Source organism: Eublepharis macularius, chromosome 1, assembly GCF_028583425.1.
Source record: "Eublepharis macularius isolate TG4126 chromosome 1, MPM_Emac_v1.0, whole genome shotgun sequence".
NCBI lineage: Eukaryota > Metazoa > Chordata > Lepidosauria > Squamata > Eublepharidae > Eublepharis > Eublepharis macularius.
The window spans coordinates 132,262,363-132,283,956 of NC_072790.1; the positions used below are offsets into that span (position 1 = coordinate 132,262,363).

General features: G+C 43.8%; 1 protein-coding gene across 1 annotated transcript in view; it reads left to right on the plus strand.

Moving 5' to 3' along the window:
* TIAM2 (TIAM Rac1 associated GEF 2) overlaps positions 1–21,594 on the plus strand; it is a 215,442-nt gene that overhangs the window by 21,626 nt on the left and 172,222 nt on the right. Inside the window, exon 2 of the mRNA XM_054969841.1 lies at positions 4,505–4,627. The gene's annotated coding sequence lies outside the window, so the exon portion shown is untranslated. The remainder of the gene's footprint in view (positions 1–4,504; positions 4,628–21,594) is intronic.

Below are 21,594 nucleotides of genomic sequence, written 5' to 3' on the forward strand. Positions count from 1 at the left end.
CGACTTTACTTGTGCTCCTTTAGGGTCCAAGCCCATATGTTGCTAGACTTGAGGTGTGAGTCTCTACTAGTGCATGTAGCCTACTGTCCTTGCATTCCTCTTTGGATTTCTCCCAGCTTTTTGAGATTGTGTGTATCATGTGAGTGGATAATGATTACTGAGCTTAAGGCTCACAATGGGATTTATGAATCAAACTTTGAATGTTATGGAGCATAAAAATTCAGAAACGTATTTCTGGAAGTACTATTTATTTATAATATGGCTTAAGTCATTTAACTTTCCCTTTTGCCTGCTTGTAGCTAGTACATGAATACTTAGCCTGTCAATAATATTATTGGTAGTGTTTTAATTTTTTTAAGGCAGGGAGAGAGCTGCTCATAGCGTAACCCCTACAGCGGCAAATACTCTGTCTAGCCTTGTGGTCTTGAAGGGCTAGTAGCTCTTCAGTAAGAATGGGAGAGCCGCAAGTGTAGTAGGCTCTGTAGCATTGTGAAACTGTGCCTGAAGTCTGTGTTTCGTGCAGGAGTCCAGCAAATGGCACGGTGACGGAGAGGAGGAACTGTTCCTGGATAACTCTGATTACAGGCCTGCAAGACTTACAGAGCAGTCCTAAACAGAACTGTAATTGAAGAGAGTCGGCTTACAATAACGTTTTCTCATTCCTTATAGGTGCCCTGTGTGTTTTTTTTCTAATGGCATGTTAAACATATTTCACCATGCTCAGTAAGCAAATGATAGTATGTACACTATAGAATTTAAAATGGCCTACTCTCATCTGTGTCTCACCTTCCCCCCTCAACCCTACAATTTTAAAAATCCCAAATCTTCCGCAAACCTATTCTTGGCGTTGTGCCTCTTTTATTAATTAGATTTCTTTTTACAAATAAATATAAGACATTCTTCATTCATAACTTCCTGGAAGTTTTAATTGAAACCAGTGTATATTCTTATTGTATTGAACACAAGAATATGTAATGTTGTAATGCTCTGTCTTCTCTTTTAAAGACTGGAATTGTGAGCATTTGATTAGATGGCAGGATGCATTGGAAAGTAGCTTTGCTGCTGAGGAAGAGTATATAACAGAAACACAAAGTAATTATGTTGTTATATCTGGGAACAAAAGTCTTATTACTTACATTTCCTTTTGGGTGTGATTGCCAGCATTATTAGTATGCGCTAATGGTGTTCTGCTTTGCACTATGAAGAGAGTTCCACTTCTTATGCAGTGGATAATTAGCTGCTAAATCTTGTAGGTCCAGAATATTGAAACTAACTGTTTGCATGGCAGTGGACTATTCCACTTGCTTATCTTTTGAAAATAATTGTATTTACAATACAATCCTATACATGCTTACTCCAGTTTAAGCTCCTTAACATTAATGAGTTTGGACTTGAGTAAATCTGCCTAGGATTTCCCCATTATGAATATAATGAATATGAATGACATGAATCATAATGAATATTTTATTGTTAAAAGACTGTTAATGTACATTAACAGGAATAATACTGTGAATTGGCTTTAGTTGCAGCTTTGCCATCAGACCAGATTACTCTTGAGGATCCAGTTTATACTCTGGTTCTCTGATTCCCTAAGTCTTGGCATCTGATAGTGCGTGAAAGTGATGGAGCATTTTGTGCTAGAACAGAGGCACAGAATGGTGGCTTAGCCTGCACAATGAAAACAGCAGATGTAATTCAACTGTGTGCACACAGTGAAAACAAAAATGATGATACCTGGCGCTGTCTAAAACATTTGCCCAAGATGTGCTTACAAAGAAATTGCTGTCTATGCTATAAAGTGATTTTATCAGGCAAGTCTGCCACTTCCAACTTTTCTGCTGTTGTCTTGGAGGAACTTTGAACTGCATCTTTGGATAGCTTTCCTAATCTAGGCACTCGCTATTTCAGCAGCTGGTTTAGGAAATGTATCCTGAAACATCTTGTAGTCATAAATTCAATGTTTATGAAATGGGGAGGAGAAAGATAGATGGAGATTAGGGGTATAAAATTCAGGATTCCTAGGAAACTCATCAAGGTAGAGGATAGGAACAGCATATCTGCTCCAACCAATCATTTTGTCTGTGTTTTTCTGAGCATAAGGGGATCCAGAGGGGATCTTTGGAGGTACTTTAGCCCGACATGGGACTAGGGGGAGAAGAAAAGTATAGATGTAAAGTAGTGGAGGCCAGAGATGAAGTGTACATTTACTCTTTTGCTCTGCCTCATTCTAGACATTGTGTGTGCATTCATGCACATGGAATAGGTTGTGTGAACATCTACATTAGCATGTTTGAGAATTTTCATGAATTAAAGAGAATGGCATGTTTGTGTAGATACAAGAGTTCCCTTTCTCCTACTGTCTTTCTTATCTACCCTCCAGTAATGATCATTAGTCTCTACTTCATGTTGTCAAATTGAAAAATGGAAATTCCTAGAGTTGATTTTAGAATCTTGAGATTGTAAGATTATTGACAATGAGAAGCCGTCACAGCTTTAGGGGTGTTAGCATAGCCAAGTGATTATGATGCCTCTTTCCCCAAGCAACTTCATAAGTAAGTCAGGTGGGAAGAGAACATAAGAGAATATTCTTCTGTACTGTAGTACTCTTCTTGCTAGCCAGCAGGCAAGGGTCAGGTGCTGCTGCTTCACTATGTAATCTCTCTCAAAAGCAGTATACATCAATGGGAAACAATGGACAATTACTTCAAGTTTTTGAAGGGTGTGAAGATTTCAAGATATTTTATTTTGTCCTGGACTTTGAAAGAAATCTTCATTTCCAAATGTTTTTTCAAATGCTTTTCTTTTCAGTGTGAAATTAGTTGTGTAAATAAAGATCTGGCCTGACAACATGCTAAATTCTGGTAAGAGGTTGTTGAAAAGCAACCATTTTACTTTTGGTCCATATGAGATATTTTGCCAACTAGAAAGTGATGAGTTGGTATGGAATGAAAAGCTCCATTGAGCTGTTACTGTTCAAGCCACTTTATTTGGATAGCGAAGCAGAGCGGTGATAGCCTCTGTTGTTATATAAAAAGGTGATAGGGGAAAGAATAACGTGCTAACACTAGCAATGGCTTAGAGCCTTTGACTTTGTTTGACTTGTGCCAGAACTTCTCTCAGTGCCTTGAAAAGAATTTGTAGTGTCTCTTCGTTTTCCCTTCATAGCACATTTGTTGTTGTCATATGTCACCTTCCTATACTCTGGCAGGGTCAGAAATCTAAGATCACGTGGGAGGAGCCCATACCAGCTTCTCCTGGAGGCTAGGGTAGAGATTGTGTGGGAAGGAGACATGTTTTGAGCTCCTTCCATACAGTCACAGGGACCTTAACATTGCAGTCATGACATAAGAAGGACAGATACCATAGTACAGTAGTTCAGCACCATGAAACATCACCAGAAGAGGCAGCTCTTTTTAGTACCATTTTATAGCTAAATGCTGTTTTCAGAATTGATGTTTTGATAAAGTTCATGTTTCTGCATCGGGTAAATCTGAAACTAGGGACATATACCCCAAAAGCTGTCACGGGGGTGCCAGTTCTAACTACTGGCTGACATTAACACTATCAGATGTAAACAGAAATTTCATTCTACTTGGTGTTCCCTCAAAACTTTGTTGCTGCCTTAACTCTTAAAACTCTGTTTTATGAAGGTTCAGTAAGGACATTGAAAGTGAAAATGGACAAAGGTCTTGTTCTCCAAACATATTTTACATATACTATCTTCTTTGCCAGTTTCACTGTGTTTGTAGTGATTTCTCCAAGCAAGGCCTGACTAGTCTGAATTAACACAGCCAGTTTTATCATGCTGCTTTATTGTTCTAAAGAGTGGGGCATTCAGCTAGGTTGCCATGTTCCTAGGCAGGCACAAGTGGTTTGAAGGCACATGCAACAGCACTTCTGTTGAACATAAGGAAGCCTGTAAGAGTTATTTGGCAGGTATAAGGTCAGCTGTAAGTTGCTCTGAGGTTGTCTGAGGAAAAGCAGGGTAGGAGAGAAATAAATATTGTCCCTTTTTATTTTGTTCTGATTACTTGTGTATAATTGTGTTCCTCCAGAGCTTACTTGCAGTCAATTAGTTGCTTCACGTCCTCTGTACCTCCCCTCATGGGAGTACTATTCCCTTTAGGAAGTGGCATACAGACAACTTTGCAAACAAACAATCCTTGGTTCACATCATAGCTATTTTATATTGTGAAAACATATACTAGGGTATAATCATTGGTGCAGATAAACAGTTAGGTCAGAGATTGTCTCTTGGATTGATTGCTTTCAAGGTAACTGGCACGAATGTGCCCTTGGAGATTAGTTGGTCATTAGCAGAAATGTCTGACACAATTACCTTTTATACTTTCTTTGCTTAGGGAGGCACATGTGTCTGTGTTAAAGCAATCCTGGTGTACTGTTTTTGAACCAGCCTTGAGGAGTGCTGATATGAAAATGGCTATTAGACAATTTCTGAATCATTTCTGTACTCATCCACATACAAATATTTTTTATCTTTCAGAAGAGTATCTCATCTGGTTGAGAAGTAAAGATGTGCAGCCTGCTCGAATTCTAACATGCCTCAGTGTTGTCAGTTCAAGATGCAGTGAAGATGAGTAAGACCACCAGATAGCAGATAATCAAGGTTTGTTTGTTTCATTAAGTGTGTGTGTGTGTGTATGTACAAAACTCCATTTTGTTGTGAAGTCTGGATGCAGGTACTTCCAACAAACTTGCACCTTCTTTCCCCTGTAACCACCATTCCACACCATGGTTTAAATTCCAGTTTGTTTATAGCATCTGAATGAAACTTTTGCAAAGGAGGGAGAGCATGTATTCACTTAAGTTTCGGCAATGTGCTTTTAGTAGTAAAGCATTATGATACGGTCTGCTGCCAGAGATGCTGGGCAGACAGTTTTCTAGAAAAGTTTCCAATGCTTCATTTTTCCATGGAAAATTTCCCATTTCTAAAGATTCATTGTTTAAGAAAATTGGTAAAAATAAGTGGATGCCATTGCCAATGTGATATTAGGCAGGCTTTAAAGTTGTAGTTAATGTTTTTGAAGTGTTTTGTACCTTGGAGTTGTGTAAGAGTACACTTATTTTTTGGTGATTTGTTAAGTGTGAGTGGGGAATAAACCCACAAATACATATAAACCCCAACCAACGACCCAAAGCAAAGAGCGGACCCCCCCAGAGCGAAGGAGAGGCCAAACTCCAGTTGAGGAAAATCCTGCTGAAGCCAAGGGGACGATGGGAGAGATGCCGATTGCAAGCATCTGCACCTGCTGGCCCAGCCCACTCCATATTTAAGCCCCACCTGCAAAGCCTGTCTATGCCAGGTGTGCTGGCCAGCGGCCCTCCCACCACTTGGCCAAGATGCTGCTAATTGGCCAGCTGGATGACCTGAGCCCATTGGTTTCTCACGCTGGGTGTGGAGGCTGCTGGGAGCCGCCCAATCTGAGACAACATGGCAGCTGCCCTGCCCCAGGCACTGCACCCTACAGTCAACAAACGGCACCCCCCCCCCCAGTGAGTTGGGAGGCTTGCAAAGTGAGTTGGCTTGCAAAGCCAACTTGAGGGGTGGAGGGCAAGGGGCAAGGTGACTGAAAATACACAGATACATCAGATGGAGTTTAAAAGGCCACAACTTTATTGAATACAGCTTTAAAGTGCATGGGGCTCGGGTCCAAGTATTGGCTGACCCACCTGCCAGTTGATGACCCCACATCCCCTCAGCGAACCGAGGAAGAAACTGTGGAAATCCACGTGCATGCAAGCCTCTATGTAGTTCTCTTGCCCTGAGCTGTGCTTGCCCCTTCTTTGCGTAACTCCCAAGATCACTTAAGGGGATCCTCATCTATGGAGGAACAGTGCCAGCTGGCTATGTTTGCCCCCCAAAGGATCTGTGCCACATGCCAAACTGCCACAAGAGCTCCACCTTCCAACACCTTGTTAGGAACTAAAACCAAGCAGGATTAATGGCCAGCCTGAGGTGTACATATGCTTTATATGTGTTAGACTTCTATCTGGCCACTGTATGGACCTCAGGAGGGGAAAGGCCAAGGCCTGCAGCTGCTATGGTGACTTCAATCCGAGAGGAGTGAGCTCTGAACTCGCTGGCAGGCAGGCCATAGGCCTTTAAAGATGCCTGAAGCATGATGAATTGGAAATGCAGTGTGGGGGGGGTCAGCATAAATAAACAGGGGGCCCTGGCCATGTGGGTGGGCTGCAAGGTAAGCTGACAGAGTGCTGACTGGGCATGTTAGTTGTCCAGCTGACCCCAAGTAAATTCCCCGACCCTGCTGATCAGTCTTGGACCATTTCAAGGTGAGGTGAATCCAGGAACTCCAAAAGGAGATGTCCGTCAGCTTGAGAGCCCGCCCCGAGGTGTCATGACAGAAGATGGCCACCATTTCTCCCACGCAGCAGGCCCCCCAAAAGGCCAGCATGAAGGTAGCCTCGAACGCAGACTGGCAGGTGTAAACAAGCTGTCAAACGACCCTGGCAAGAATGTTCCTGTTGATGAGCCTGTGTGAATCACAGTGGGGCGGATCGCTCCACCTCCACAGTTCCTCTGGGAACAGATCTGGGGTTTGACTAGTGTCTGGGGCAAGGGCGAAGAACTGCTCCATTTGAAATCGAGACAAGGCATGCACCATGCTGTTATCAATGCCTGTGACATAACAGGCTGAGAACAAGATATTAGTGGCCAAGCAGGCCAGTGGGCGGATGAGGTGCATGACCCGCTCCAGAGCACGAGGACTGGCTGTTCAGGACCCAGATGACTGTCTGGTGGTCACATCAGAAGCGCATCCATTTGTCCTTAAACTGCTCCTACCAGATGCCACCGCCACCATGATCAGGAAGAGCTCAAGGAATTTGAGATCCCAGCTGGTCCCAGACACTCCCCAGTGTGCGGGTCTTTTCTGGACACACCACCGACCCTGGACATAAACGTCAAAACCCATGCAGCTGGTGGTGTCAGAGTGCACCTGCAGCTCTGGCCCTAGTTCCACCGAGTCCTGTCAAAGTGAAACCCTGTTGTACCCAGATGGGAACAAAACCCAGATCTCCAGATCCCTCCTCATTCCCCAGGAGACCCTGATGTGCTGGTGGAGGGTGATGGCCACAGCTGTTGCCCTAGCGAGCCTAATGCAGAAGGCCTGACCTGGGGCAAACACTCTACAAGCAAATTTAAGGTGCCTGAGCAGAGCCTGTAGCACTCTCAGTGTGCACTTAAGGTGGGACAGGGTGTGCTGGATCAGTGCATGGAGGGAATGGAGCTTGTCAGAGGGGAGACAGGAACACCCAGCCATTGAATTCAACTTGATGCCCAGATAGGTCAGGTGGAAAGATGGACCCTTCTCCTTCTCCTAGGCCAAGTTGATCTCCCAAGTTGCTGGCCGGCACCTGAAAGGCAGCCAGGCAGTTGACACAGGTGGTATTGTCCACCGGGGCAATTATGAGAAAATTGTCCAGGTGATGGGTTACGTGTGGGCACCCCATGTGTTCCTTTGCTACCCATTAAATGAATATGCTAAAGGATTCAAAAGCTACATAGGCCATGGAGCAGCCCATAGGCATTGCCTTGTCCACGTACTGGCACCCCTGAATTTAAAGCCCAGAAGGCAGAAGTCCTCTGGACACTCCAGCAGCTTCCAGAAGGCCGACTGCACATCGCACTTAGCCACAAGGGCTCCAGTGCTGCAAGACCTAGTGAGGCAGACCCCCTGATCGAATGATACATATGGGTGGAGCAGTATTCTGCTTGGATGGCATTGTTCACAGAGGAACTCGTGGATAGGACAAATGGTGTATCAGGCAGTACTTGCCTGGGGCCTTCTTTAACACCACCCCCAGAAGAGAAACCCTTAAATTGGGGAGAGGAGGGCTAAGGAAACGGCCAGCAATGTGGCCCGCCGTCAGCTCCTTGTTGATTTTCCTAGCCATGACCTCTGGCAGCTCCCTGGCAGACTTGAGGTTGCTGGAGGTGGTGGTCATCTGAGGGCTCTTGAAAGGGATGTGGAACTGGTTGCAGAAAACTGCCTACAAGCAAGCCACTGCTGCCTGGTTGGGATAGCAATCAAGGAGAGGGCAGAGAGCCTCCTTCTGAATGGGGGTACATGTCAGACCCAACCCAGTGGCTGGACCGCTGCTTTCTAGCAGTGGTGGGCTGGGCAGCAGTGCTGTCGGATCCTTGCTTCTTACTGGAAGGTGGCCAAGCAGCCTGAAAGGACTGCTGACTTCCAGTGGGGTGGGAGCAATATGGGATGGGGTGTGGGCCAAAGCAGCTGTCACAGCTGTGGCTAAATTGGCCCCTGGGCCGATGGCACCTCCCATAGTTATACTCCCAACATATGCCCTTGCCCTATTCCTGCCTTCCAGCCCATTTCCCCCCTCCCCAAGAGGGGTCAACCTTGCCCTTGTTGTGGGGACTCACCAGCCACAGCCAAAGTTTCTGGTCGGATGAGAACTCACCAGAGGATCCAGTGCTGTCGGAATCCTTATTGTAGCACAAGGATCTTCAGGGCTTGACGGACCTGTGGTGCTGCTTCTTTGCAGGTCTCACTCTCTGCTCTGGGCTCCTGGAGCTGCTGGTGGAGGTGGACTGGGTAAGTTTGCACCTTGTCACACATTTTGACCCCCTGGCAACTTCACCAGCCAGCCGAGAGGGTCCTCGATAGGATCCTGGTCTGCAGCCTTTGCCACAGCACTGGATCTGGAGGTGCCCAGCTGCTCTGCATGTTCTGTGAGTCGCTCAAGGGCCTTGGACAGCCTTTTCAGTGTGCAGCTACCCTGCTGTGTGGCCATGTGTCCCTGGGCAGGCTGAGCCTGCCGCACCAGCCCTCCATCCTTGTCCTGGGCAGGAGCCATGGAGGGGACAGGGTAACTGTCCCTTTCCCTTATGGAGGCTGCTGCCTCCGTATAGGCTGACTGCACTGAGGCTTTGGCCCCTCAGCGGGGGCGGGGGAGCCATGGCCTTTGTACACACCTGCTTGAATATTTCCTCTGATTGATCCTGGCACGTACCTGGCTGTGGCTGTCTCTCCTCCCTGCACCCCTTTTGCTCCCCTTCATCTCTTCTTATCTTTCTTGTTCCCTTTTTAAAAAAGTATTGCTATGTGATGGTACTGCCCCAGGAAAGAGGGCCATTGCTGCGAAGGAGAGAAGCCCGCAGCACCGGGGGCACCCCTTGGATGGCTCCCAGCTAATGTGGGCTGCTGGCACCGTGGGAAGGAGCCCCCATGGGGAAAGGGAGCTGCTGCTACAAAGCTGTGAAGCCTGCAGGGCTGGGAATACCCTCAGGATGGCACTTGGCTGCCCGGGCTGCCACTGCTGTGGAAAGAGTTGCTGCCGTGAAGTGGTAAAGCCCACAGGGCCAGAAGACCCTGAGAACAGCACCCAGCTGAAAGGAGGGGGCTGCCACTGCTGTGGGGACCACTACTGGGAAGCATCCACTGCCACCTCTAATGAAATGCTGCTGCCAAGGACACCACTGCCTCCAATGCTGATCTTAGGCAACTGCACCTGCAAGCCAAGCCGGCTTGCTGTTTGAGCCCCTCCCACAGACTTGAGCAAAGCCCACCTATGCCATGTTCACTGGCCAGGGTACTCCCACTACCCAATCAGGCCACCACTGATCAACCAGCTGGGTGACCCAAGCCCATTAGCTCCCCACACGAGGCACAGAGGCCACTCGGAGCCATCCGGGCCAAGAGAGCATGGTGGCCACCCTGTCCCAGACCCTGCATTCTGCAGCTTGCAAACAACACCCCCCGGAGAGTTGGGAGGCTTGGGCTTATAAGAGTGTGAGGTTACATGCCCACCTTTTAACACCAATATTTCTGTTTGTTTTAAATAATTAATTCCTGTGTTAAACATCTTGTAAATAAAAGTTATTTTAGTTTATCTTTTGACCCTGGCTGGCCTGAAATTATTGGCTAAGGAGAAATAAAACACACACAAAAACATGAAGCATTCTGGTTACGATGACCAGTGGTACTAATTTAACTAAATGGTGGTAGCATATAGATGGACTAAACACTGAGACCCCTTTCCCTAATAGCCCTGGGCACTAGCTGAGTGAGGGGTGGTGAATATAGGGAGCATGGAGCCTCTGAGGAGAAAAGAAAGAGAACCTGCTGTGGATTTGGGTAAGGGCTCTCTGCCTACCTGACAAATAGAAGTTAGGCAGGTGGCTTGTTGTGGCTGCCCTTAACTGCCTGTGCAGCCACATGCCTGTATAGGGAGCTTTATGGTGGGTGACAGTGTGTGTGTAGTTTGTAGTTTCTTGTTTAATCTGGTTTGAAGTGCAAGGGTAACCACAAGCCATAGGTTAGTTTTAATATGTGCAGAAGAAATTATTCGTTGATGTTTTATGGAACTATACCTGTGAAACATTTTAACAATATGATAGCTGTACAGCTTTGCTTATTTAGTAATCTTGAAATAAAAAGTGCTGGTAGTTGTGTTTAGTAGAATATCAACCATTAGTTGCATTTCTAAAGCAGCTTTTGAAAAAAAAAACCCTCGATAATACAAAAATTACTTCAGTATATCTGAAGACCACCTGTTGCCAGTGCTTAGTAGGGGATTAAAATTCCCTTAATCTAGCCTGCCATTAGTTCTGTGGCATAGTAATCGACGTCAGTCTTTTTCTCCTATAAGTGACAAATTACTTGGTCATTGGTATTGCCTGTCAGAACCAGAGCAGAAGCTTTGTGATGGGGATGTGAATGTATTTCTCAGGCATGCTAGGCTTTGACGTGCTTAAATTACATAAAGCACGCGTCTTTTCAAAGTGGATTGGGCCTAAATCTTTCTGAGGTTGTCCCAAATGGGAAGTTCTGTGAGTCTCATGAGGTAGCATTATGCAACAATATGAGAAGACCTGCTGCTGGGCTTCACTGCACAGCCAGAGCTGAGATTCTCTCCATTCCCTGCATTTGTTTCCTACTAGACAGACAGTGAAATCTTTCAGTGGGCTTAGAATGGAGTAACTCTGCTTAATATCTAACAAAACAAGCAAGTTGTGAATTGAAGCTCTGCTAACCAGACGTAGTCCCCTTTTAGAGGTTAAAACTTCATTGGTTTAACAAATGCAAAGTTTGTATGATTTTTTTCAGTTGTAAAAAACGTTGTTTTTTCTTCTGGATGTAACAGTTATCTTCCCAAATTTTGTTGCTGCTCAGTTTTTGAGTTCCAGATACGTTGTGCCAGCAGGCCAGTTTGAACATTAATCTAATTAATAGAATTCCAGGATACCACATTGTTAAGCTTTAAGTATCATCTGTTCACACTTTACAGAAAGCAATTGGCCAGTCAAGCATTGGAAGGCATTTGATTATTAAATTTTACTTCTGTGTGATCATTGTAATGTTGGATGTCTTCAGCAAAGAACTCAGGCTGATTGTCTAGTTGCCTGCAACCCATCTGAACACTGTTAATTGTGCTGTTGCATTGTTGCATTGTATTCTAAAATGTGGTACCAGTGGCTATACTTCGATAGAGACACTGACCTCTATTTTAGCCCTATGCATAGCAATTTCCTTCATATTGTTTGTAACATCTTTGTGGCTTTCCTTGGGGAGAACTGCTAAAATCCTTACTTTAATATTATTGCTATTTACTATTTAAAGGGCTGACATTTTATTTTATTTGTCATTTATAGTCCACCTTTCTCACTGAGACTCAAGGCAGATTACATAGTGTGAGCTTAGTACAATCAATATCAGGACATTTCCATAAACAATGCCATAGGGTAAATAAATATAAGTTTAAAAAAAAAAACAGCATTAGCAAGAATTCAATACAGAGTTGAAGAAATGTTGAAACAGAGCATAAGTATAAGCAATTCTAGAACTGACATTAGACAACATATAACTATCTAGTAGGATTTGAAGCACAGGTAGCACATAGGAGCACATACTTAAACAAGTAAGGCAACATAATGGTGAAATCTGCGGTTGCTGAGACCCCTCTCTAGAAAAAAGCCCTTTTGAATAATTTAGTTTTGCACTGTTTGCGGAAAGCCTGGCCTCCTCAGGCAGGCTGTTCCACAGAGTAGGGGCCACCACAGAGAATGCATGTGTACAGGCAGCTGTAGATTTCACCCATGTGCAGGGAAGTCCTGTTCAAATGAGCGAAGCTGCCGTGGAGGAACATAGAGGGGAGGCGGTCCCATAGGTATGCTGTTGAAAATCACATTTTCCATTTTGCACAGGAGGAGGGAAAGCTGAGTGAGAGCAAATTCCCATGGACTTTCTAGCTTGTTGTCTCATATGGTTGCCAACTCCAGGCTGGGAAATTCCTGGAGATTTGAGGGTGAGATCCTGGGGAGGGCAGGGTTTGGGGAGGGTCCTCTGCAGGATATAACACAATAAACTTCACATTCCAAAGCAGTCAGTGTCTCCGGGGAACTGATCTTTATAGTCAGTTGTAATTCTGGGAGATCTTCATGCCCCACTTGGATATTGGCAACCCTGTGTCGTCATGATATTCAGGCCAAGTTGTTTGGTGTTCGGATTTGTAGGAAGTTGTTTTTGTGTGTTTTTATTGTATTTTAGCCATTGGCGTTAGTTTATGTGCCTTGAATCTTTGGAGATGAGTGCATTATATTCTAATCATTCATGATGTTGGATGTAGCTTATGTGTCTGTAGAGCACTGTACCCATTAGACAACATATAACTATAGCTTTGTTTCTGCAAAAATGTATTGTAATTTTGCTATGTTTTTGTGTACATGATGTACATCAACAAATCTTGCTGACAACAGGTCTTTATGTCCTATAAAATGGCAAATTTGCCTTTGCTCTGAAGGAAAATTTGTAGAGATATTTTGACCATCTTTGCAACATACGCTTCCTCTAATGAGTTTGGGGAGGCATGCTACTGTTCCTTTTTATCTTCTCAATAACGATACAACATTTGATTTATATACCACCCTTCAGGACAACTTAATGCCCACTCAGAGCAGTTTACAAAGTATGTCATTATTATCCCCACAACAAAACACCCTGTGAGGTGGGTGGGGCTGAGAGAGCTCCAGAGAACTGTGACTAGCTTAAGGTCACCCAGCTGGCTTCAAGTGGAGGAGTGGGGAATCAAACCCAGCTCTCCAGATTAGAGTCCTGCGCTCTTAACCACTACACCAAACTGGCTCCCAGTTTGTAAGGTAGGGTCAGTAGTAATTTACATAAAAAACCCCCTTCATAGCTGAGTAGAGATTTGATCCTAGCTCTCCCACCTTTAAGTCCAACCCTAGTATGTTACATAACATTAGTCTTAGTTTCTTGGGTATTAGTCCACCTTGGATGCTGTCATGGCTAAACCATGAATAATGATGGCCTTGCAAACTTCTTCCTTCCCTCTTGCACAACGATTCCCATCCTTGGTTTGTTTAAACCATAGTTTGCTGTGACATCTGAAATGATTACTGTGAACCAGTAGACTTGTGAAGACATGATTTGGAGGCAGTTCCCAGTTAGCTGTAACCATAGTTTGCCCAATTTAGATGTTGTTGTAAGCTAAGTCAAAGGGAACCAAAAAAGGGTGGAGGAACTTTGCACATCCATGGGGGAGGAGGCAGAGGGAACATGTCAGCCTGCAATATTCATGACTGTCCAACTGTGGTTTGGCTGTGATATTAGACCCTGATAATATAGAGGGGAATTTAGCTTGTAACCAGTTGATTTTAGTACATTTTGTTCATTTTTGCTTCAGTGATTCTTGTATTAAAAATATGGTCATCATTTGCTTCCTAACTAATTCAGTTTATTTTATTTGTCATAGTTTTACTTTCTCCACAGGATTATGTCAACTTTTCTTGCCAACTTTTGGATTTTCACAGTTGGCTGTCAAGTTTTGATTGGCACTGGTTTATTTTAAATCTAAGAAAACCTCACCATTAGAAGTGGCAGAGAGGAACTTTTTGTACTATTATATTGTTACTAGCCTTTGAATGGAAATAGCTGGAATTTTCAGAGAAGTCCAGAGAAAGTAGATCATGAGGCACACAGAACTGTATTTGAGAGGATATATATTGTTCAATTAATATTTACATTTCTTAATAGCAGTATTTCCACTTGACAGACTACTTAGTTGTTCTCTTGTTGAGCATAGTCTTATTGCTAATTACAACACAGATAAAAAAAACTGTAAATAGTAATACAGGACAAAATTGTTTTCTCAGGCATCACCACAAAACCGTAATTTTTTCCTAACCATTTTCTATTTGTAATCCTGTTTCTAATGTAGTAGGGTACAAAGGCCCCTCCCATCGAGAATCATGGAATTCCAGGGAGCCATGCCAGGCTTTCCACTCCACCCCACTACTGTCGCTGTCAGTGAAGACTGGGAGCCCCTCCCCCATGCTTCTCTTATTGAAGTGGTGCGGTGGCCATCTTCCCACATTGCTTCAGTGCGAAAATTGTGTGGGGATTGCAGGGTACTGTGACAGGCTCCCTGCCTGGCTCAGCAGTGCTGCTGCTGCCATCTGAAGCTGGGAGCTCCCTGTCCCGTGTAATTTCTGCACTGAAGCAATGTGGGTGGCTTTGCTGGTTGAGTAACTGGGCCGGGTAGCTGCCTGGCCATATTGCTTCAATGCAAGAATTGCATGGGGGGTGGGCGGGCTCTGTCTCTGGGCTCAGTGTGGCTCCTGAGCTTGCTGCCTGCTCATCTGGCCTCAGCTTCATCCCTTTGGCTGTGGTGGCAATGAATCCTGCTTGCCCACCCCCACCTTCACCCCCTTGATGGTGGCGATGAATCCCAGCTTGGCTAGTTCCAGCTTTATGCCTTTGGTGTTGGTGGTGATAACACTGGGGACTCCCTACTAAGCCCCAGCCTCAACACCTCCACCTCAACACCTGGAGGGAGGTGCATTTCTGTGCAGAAAAATCTTGTTATTTTTTAGGATTTTTACTCCCCTATGTAATTTTAGTAGGTTTACATGTTCTTCTATAAAGCTGGGGATACCCCAAGTTTGTAGAAATATCTGCATGGCCTAGATTGTTAGATTTAAATATTTGCATATTGGAGCCATTTGGCTATTACAATATATGATGTTTTTTAAAACTGAGATCATGTATAAGTATGTGTTATTAAACTATCTATTTGGCCTATATTGATGTTTGTATTCTGTTGACTGTGAGTCATAATTCATTAATAACATGATAGTACTTCTGATTCAGTTGGATGACAGTACACTTAAGTTCTCAATGGCATTTAAACTTCACATTGCTTGAAGATATAAGCAGGGAGGGAAGAGAACCTGATCAGGGTATAGTGTCTTAGAATCTACCCTCCAAAGCAGCCAGTTTCTCCAGAGAAACTGATGTCTGTAGTGTGGAGATCAGTTGTAATGCCTGGAGATTTCCAGGTGCCATCTGGAGGTTGGCAACCCCACTTGTGCCTAAACCTGGTTTGTTGCTGGTATCATCACACATGTGCCTTTCTTTTCATCTTGAAGCTATGTAACTGCCATCTGTTCAAGCATCTTGCCTCAAGTGGAATGTTGGCTATGGAGAAATAATAATTTGGGCAGTTCAGTTTCAGGGATACCTTCTTCATGAGCGTTCTTGTGACTACTCAATAGTTGGAACCACATCTTCTCATGGAGGTGTTTCTCACCCCTGTTACCTAAAATCAGGGGTACACACAGCACCTCCACCTGTGTATGTCCTGACCCAGTTCCTTGAAATTATTTATTTACAAAATGTATACCCTACCTTTCTGGCCTCATCAGTTTTACCAAGGTGAATAACAATAAAAACATACATAATAAAAGCAATCATTAATGTAATACAAAAACATCTCTTTAAAACCAAGCTATACTATACATGCAACAATATAAAAAGCAACCTTTAAAACATAGGACAGGAAGAAGGGATCACTGTGGTAATGCCAAGGTCTTCACCAGCTGGTGGAAGATGGCAACAGAAGGGGACAGGTGATTCTCTTGAGGGGAGAGTTCAAGAGTTTTGGTGCCATGACATAAGAAAGCACTCTCCTGGGTAGCCAGACACCGGGGGGGGGGGGGCGGTAACAGGGCCTCAGAAGATGACTCCAGTGGTCAGGTAGGTTTGTAAGGGGTGGTCTAGATATGGGGACCCCAAGCCATATTGGGCTTTAAAGGTCAACATCAGCGCCTTGAATTGCATCTGGAAACAAATTGGGAGCCAGTGTAAGTGGGCCAAGACTGCATAATGGTCCCTATTACTCACTCCAGTTAACATCTTGGCTGCAGCATTCTGCACAATTATTGACATTTCAAAATACTTTAACAGGGCTGTCTCACATAGAATGCACCGCAGTAATCTAATCTAGATATAACCAAGGCATGCATTACAGTGGCCAGAACTTTTCTGGCCAGGAAAGGCCATAGCTGGCTAACAGTTTGAAGCTGGTAAAAGGCACTCTTGGCCACAGCTACCATCTGCTTATGCAGCAGGCCTGAGTCCAAAAGTACCCCCAAACTTACAGACTTGTTCCTTCAAAGGGAGTACAACCCCATCCAGCATGGGTGACACCTTAAGTCCTGAGTCACACCTTCTGTTCGCCAGTAGTACTTCTGTCTTGTTAGGACTATTCTTCAATTTATTAGCTCACATCCTCTCCAAAATTACCTCCAGGCATTGGTTTCTGCAGCCTCCCTGAGAGCAGCCAGAAACATGAGATAGAGCTTAGTGTCATCTGCATATTGGTGGCAACCCAGCTGAAGTCTCTCTGGATTACCTTACCCGGTGATTTCTTGCAGATATTGAAAAGCGTAGGGAACAAGATGGAGCCTTGTGGGACCCAACAGGCTAATGGCCAAGTATGGTCTATGTATATACAGGAGCAGATTTGGTGTGCTGTTTCCTCAGGGAAAAAAGTGAGAGACTTTTATTAAGCAGATTTAAACTTTTATTGACAAGTTAATAAAAACAGGCAGAAAAAAATGATTACATATGGCAGTCAATAAAGTTGCAAATTGTCCTAGTGCTGAAAATACAAAAAATATTGAATGGTGTTCTCCCCACAAGTAGTTTCATTGGGGTCCTACCTTAGCAAGAGAAGGTGTGGATGTAGATGAGGTTAGAAAGGAGCTGGGAGAGGGAGAGAAGTTGCCCGAGGCCAAGGATGCGGATTGAGTCACTAGCAGGCAGCGTCTGAATAAATGGTAAGAGAAGAGTCAATTGAGAACTAGAGCAGGGACTTGGGGAGGCTTAGAGTTGATGGTGGGAAGCATTGGGGGAGGGAGTAGTATTGTCAGTGGAAGAGCTGATATGGGGTGGTGGGATGAGCAGGGGGAGGCTAGCGGGAGAGGTGGCAACAGGGAGCCAGGGATGGTTGTCTGGGAAGAACCGAGGGTCAGGAAGGAAATTGGTCAAGAGCCAGAGCAGTATATTGAGATAAAAGTCCTCACCATCTGGAAAAGCTCTTCATGGACATAATTCTAATGCTGAAGTGAGCTTTCTTTGCCATCATCATTGCTACAGAGTAGGCCTGATGGATAATATACTCTCTCAAGTTCAAATCACTTTCTTTTTAAGTTTCTTTCACTTTGTGGTCTAAGCATCTGCCAACCATTTCATCAGTATCAACATCAATATCAACCTCGCTCACAAGGGTTATGAGAAACCTTCATTCTTCTGTGTGGGATGCCCTAAATGGTCCTCCGTTCTTCTGGAGGTTCCGTGAATGTCCATATGTTTTCTTAATTAGTATAGAAAAGAACTATATTCTGAAGCTGGTCTGAAATCTCACAGATCAGTTGTCCAAGTCACATGTTGTGAGCCAAGGGCAAAGAAGTCCTTGGCTCCTGCCTCTTATCCTCAGTCAGGATGTGTACCTGAATCAGCAAGAACAAAACTAAAGCACAGTTTAGATGGTGTATCCTTTTCATCAGGAAGCCTGAAGTGCAAAGCTAGAAACCCCTTGCTCTTCACCCCCACCAGCTTGCCATACTAGATCAGCATCTTCATTCAGTATTTATTCCTAGATTCATTATTAATTCCTAGTAATTCCTGTACTATGAGCCAACTTGGTAGTGGCACTTTTCCCACCACCAGAACTAGTCTCGGTGCCTGCCTGTACCTCGGTAGCAGCACTTCTTTCCCATTCCTTGTGTAGCACATCCCAGTCCTCCAGATTTCAGCCACTGTTCCTGCTACTACTGATGTCAGTAGCCTCCTGAGTGACTCATCAGCCAGAAATAAGGGCAGCTGGTGGGCTTCTTACTTGTAGTCTGCTTCATTACAGCTTTCTGTTGTTCTGGCCATTGCCAGTGCTATGTCTTGCTGGAGTAGTTCAAATAGGACCAAAGGCCAAGAGCCTTTTGGCTTGCACCTCTGGCATGCTCTGGTTTTCGTTAGGTTCTTGTCAGGAAGACACGGAAAAGCAGTGTTTAGTGGATCTTCACAGTTATCCTAAGTAAATGCTGCCTAACGACTTGCTGTTGTAGAAATGAAGTACCTGCAGGTAATGTACTCAGTTGTGGCTGGATAAATACATGTACCTTTTTGCTTCATATAAGTAATCAACTATTCAAACTGGTGCATTTCTTCTATATTGTCGTCTAGTAATCTGCATTTTTATATTTAGCCATGCCTGTTTGTTTTTGCTAGGCTCAGCCCTGTGCAAATGCCTGAATGTAAATACAGGGTTACTTTTTTATATAGTTGAAACATCATTAACTGTACTTCTGTTGCTTTCTGCCCTTCAGGCCCTCTTAAGTCCTGAAACACTTTAAGAAATCTAGAGAGTGAGAGATGATTCATCTGGCCATCTAGCAATCACAAGTTTTAAGTGCTCTGAGTTTTATGGATCAGAGATAATTATATTTCTTGTATGAGACTGTAAACTATAAGAAATGCTAAAAATTAGGTTGCAGCCCAGTGATTTAGCTCTGTAAATGTTACATAAAAGACACATGTACTTGAATATGTCCTGATTATAGGGTATAAAATTCTGGCATATGATCATCTTGACATTTGTCTGGCTGCTAGCTAAAGCAGCCCATAGCCATTGCAGCAAACTAATTTGCAGCATTATAAGCTGATTAAGTTAAAACAAACTAATCAGGTGAAATCTGAGTTATCCTGATGTCACTGGTGGGCAGGAGGCTAGGAGACAACCAGCATTAAATCTTGTCTTTAGAGTAAAGATACAGAAGGGACATATTCTTATAGAGAGATGTGACAGATGGGAAGCTAGCAGGATTTTCGTCCCGTGGCGCTTTAGAGACCAAGGTGCAACTAGACAAAAATCCTGCTGTTTTACTGCAGACCAACATGGCTACCCACCTAACTAACCAGAGAGGAGACTGTCCTCCCCTGAAAGGTAAAACAGCTACTCACCTGTTTCATCCCTGAGCCCATGGGAGGGTTGTCCCAGCATCCAATCACCTTTCGGGGTGGGGGTGGGGGGATGGAATGTTGGAGGGAGCAGTAGCAGCAGTTCATTTGGTGTCTGTCTCAGCAAAAGAGAAGAAAAAGTTGTGTGTAGCTCTTCCTAGTATTATGGCAGAGTGATCCAGATGGGTAGCCGTGTTTGTCTGTAGCAGTAGAAAAGAACCAGAGTCCAGTAGCACCTATAAGACTAACAAAATTTGTGGTAGGGTATGAGCTTTCATGAGCCACAGCTCACTTCTGCAGATACAGCTAGAATGTTAGTCTACCTGTCCTTATATCTAGGAGAGTGGAGTGATTACAGAAGCCGAATGTTAACACCCAGCGAATGACAATAGCAGATGTGATTGGATAGGGTGGGATATGCAGAGGGGTAGTGGGTATGGAGAAATCAGCATTGGTAATGAGGCAGGAAGCCTAGGTATTGATTCAGTCCATGTGGATGCATTGTCTTGAGCTTTGTTATCAGTTGCACTCTCTTAGATATAAGGACAGATGGACTCACATTTTAGCTGTATCTGAAGAAGTGAGCTGTGACTCACAAAAGCTCATACCCTACCACAAATTTTGTTAGTCTTATGGGTGCTACTGGACTCTTGCTGTTTTCTACTGTGGAAGAGTGGTTTAACTCTACCTCTGTGAGAGGATAGAGTTGTGAGGACTGTCTCTGGTGATGAGAAGCCCTTATACCTTTTAGTCTGAATCTTGGTAAAGGGCATGCTGGTGTGGGTGTAATCTTGTGTGTGAAAGGTTCTAACCTGGTGCCTGTTTGTACTTGAAAGGGAGTTAAAATTACAATCTGAAGCGATAACTAGTTTAGAATTATGTGCCTTAGCTCCTTTGAATGTTAGGAGACCTGGGCTGCTGATCTGTTCTTTAAGAACAACCTGCACATAAATGCTCTTTGTTATTTTTATAAGCCCCCTGCTTGAGTGATCTCTGTACCCTCTGTGCTCAATATAAAACTTACCTCGTAGCAGTAAACCGAAAGCCTTTAAAGTTGCTACCATGAGAACATCTAGCAACTGTGGGTAAGGTTTATATTTAAAAAAAAAACCTAGTTCCCCCAAATTATAGGAGGCTATATGGGTCCCTCAGTTGGGTGAAAAGGCCAGTCATGGGGGTGAGGGGTGGGTGGGGGCGGGGAGACACACAGAATGGGAGTGTTGAGGAATAATAAAGTATTTTCAACATTGAGGAATTTCAAGTTGTGAATCTTTTTTAGGATATCAGCAAAAAGGGGATGAGATTTATTTATTAAGGAAAGCTGTGTAGAAGGCTAGCTGGATGAAAGTTGCAAAATATGTGTTTAGAGGCAGGAAAACAGGCATGTAGATCTATGCAATTGGAGCCAAATCTGAATATGATTTGGACGTAAAACTCACTGATTAGTGGGATGTACTTCCTGGTAGTATACTTAGACCATCTCACTTTAGTTAAGTACATCTGTTTTCTTTTTGCTATTACCTAGATTTGTGATGATGAACTTAATTTAGAAGAAAATCTATTCACATCTAAAAGATCATGCCACTGCTGAAAGACAGGAAATGCTGTGTGTATGCGACAGATACCCTTTATCTTTTTCTGTAGGAAATGTTTTAAAAAAATTGTTGACAGAGGGGATGCTTTTTGCAGACTTATCTACATGAACTTGAGTTTGCTGGCTGTGTGAATTTGCTCCATAAGTATTTAAAATATTTTATTTTTTCCCCAAAGGGGAATATAGATTTTAGCATTCTAAAATAATATATCAAGAGAAAATGTTCATACCACTAAAATTGCAGAAACACACAAACCTCTAATTTACATACCTTTTCAAATGTCAGCAGGCAATTCTTGTTATTTCCTTGCTGTTGTTACAGGTGCTGACAAATCACTCCTTTTAGACACTTGTTCATCTCTTCCATTTCTTTCCAGAATAGCTCTGCAATGGGTGGGGTGGGAACTGATGATAACAGGAGACCCCATGTAATCCTTTGTCTTGTTCTCTGTTTTACACACTCTCTCTCTCTCTCTCTCTTTCATATTGTTGTTTCAAAAAAATCTAAAAGAATATTATTAAATCAATTTCCAAATGGAGTTTCTGTTGAGATGCAATCTTCAGTGAGTCTTAAAACTATGGCACATTGGTTAACTGCTGAATTAAAGTCTTTATCACCAATCTTTGATCAATAGCGCAAAAACCTCCTGGACAGAGACTTAGATGGAAATGACATCTCTG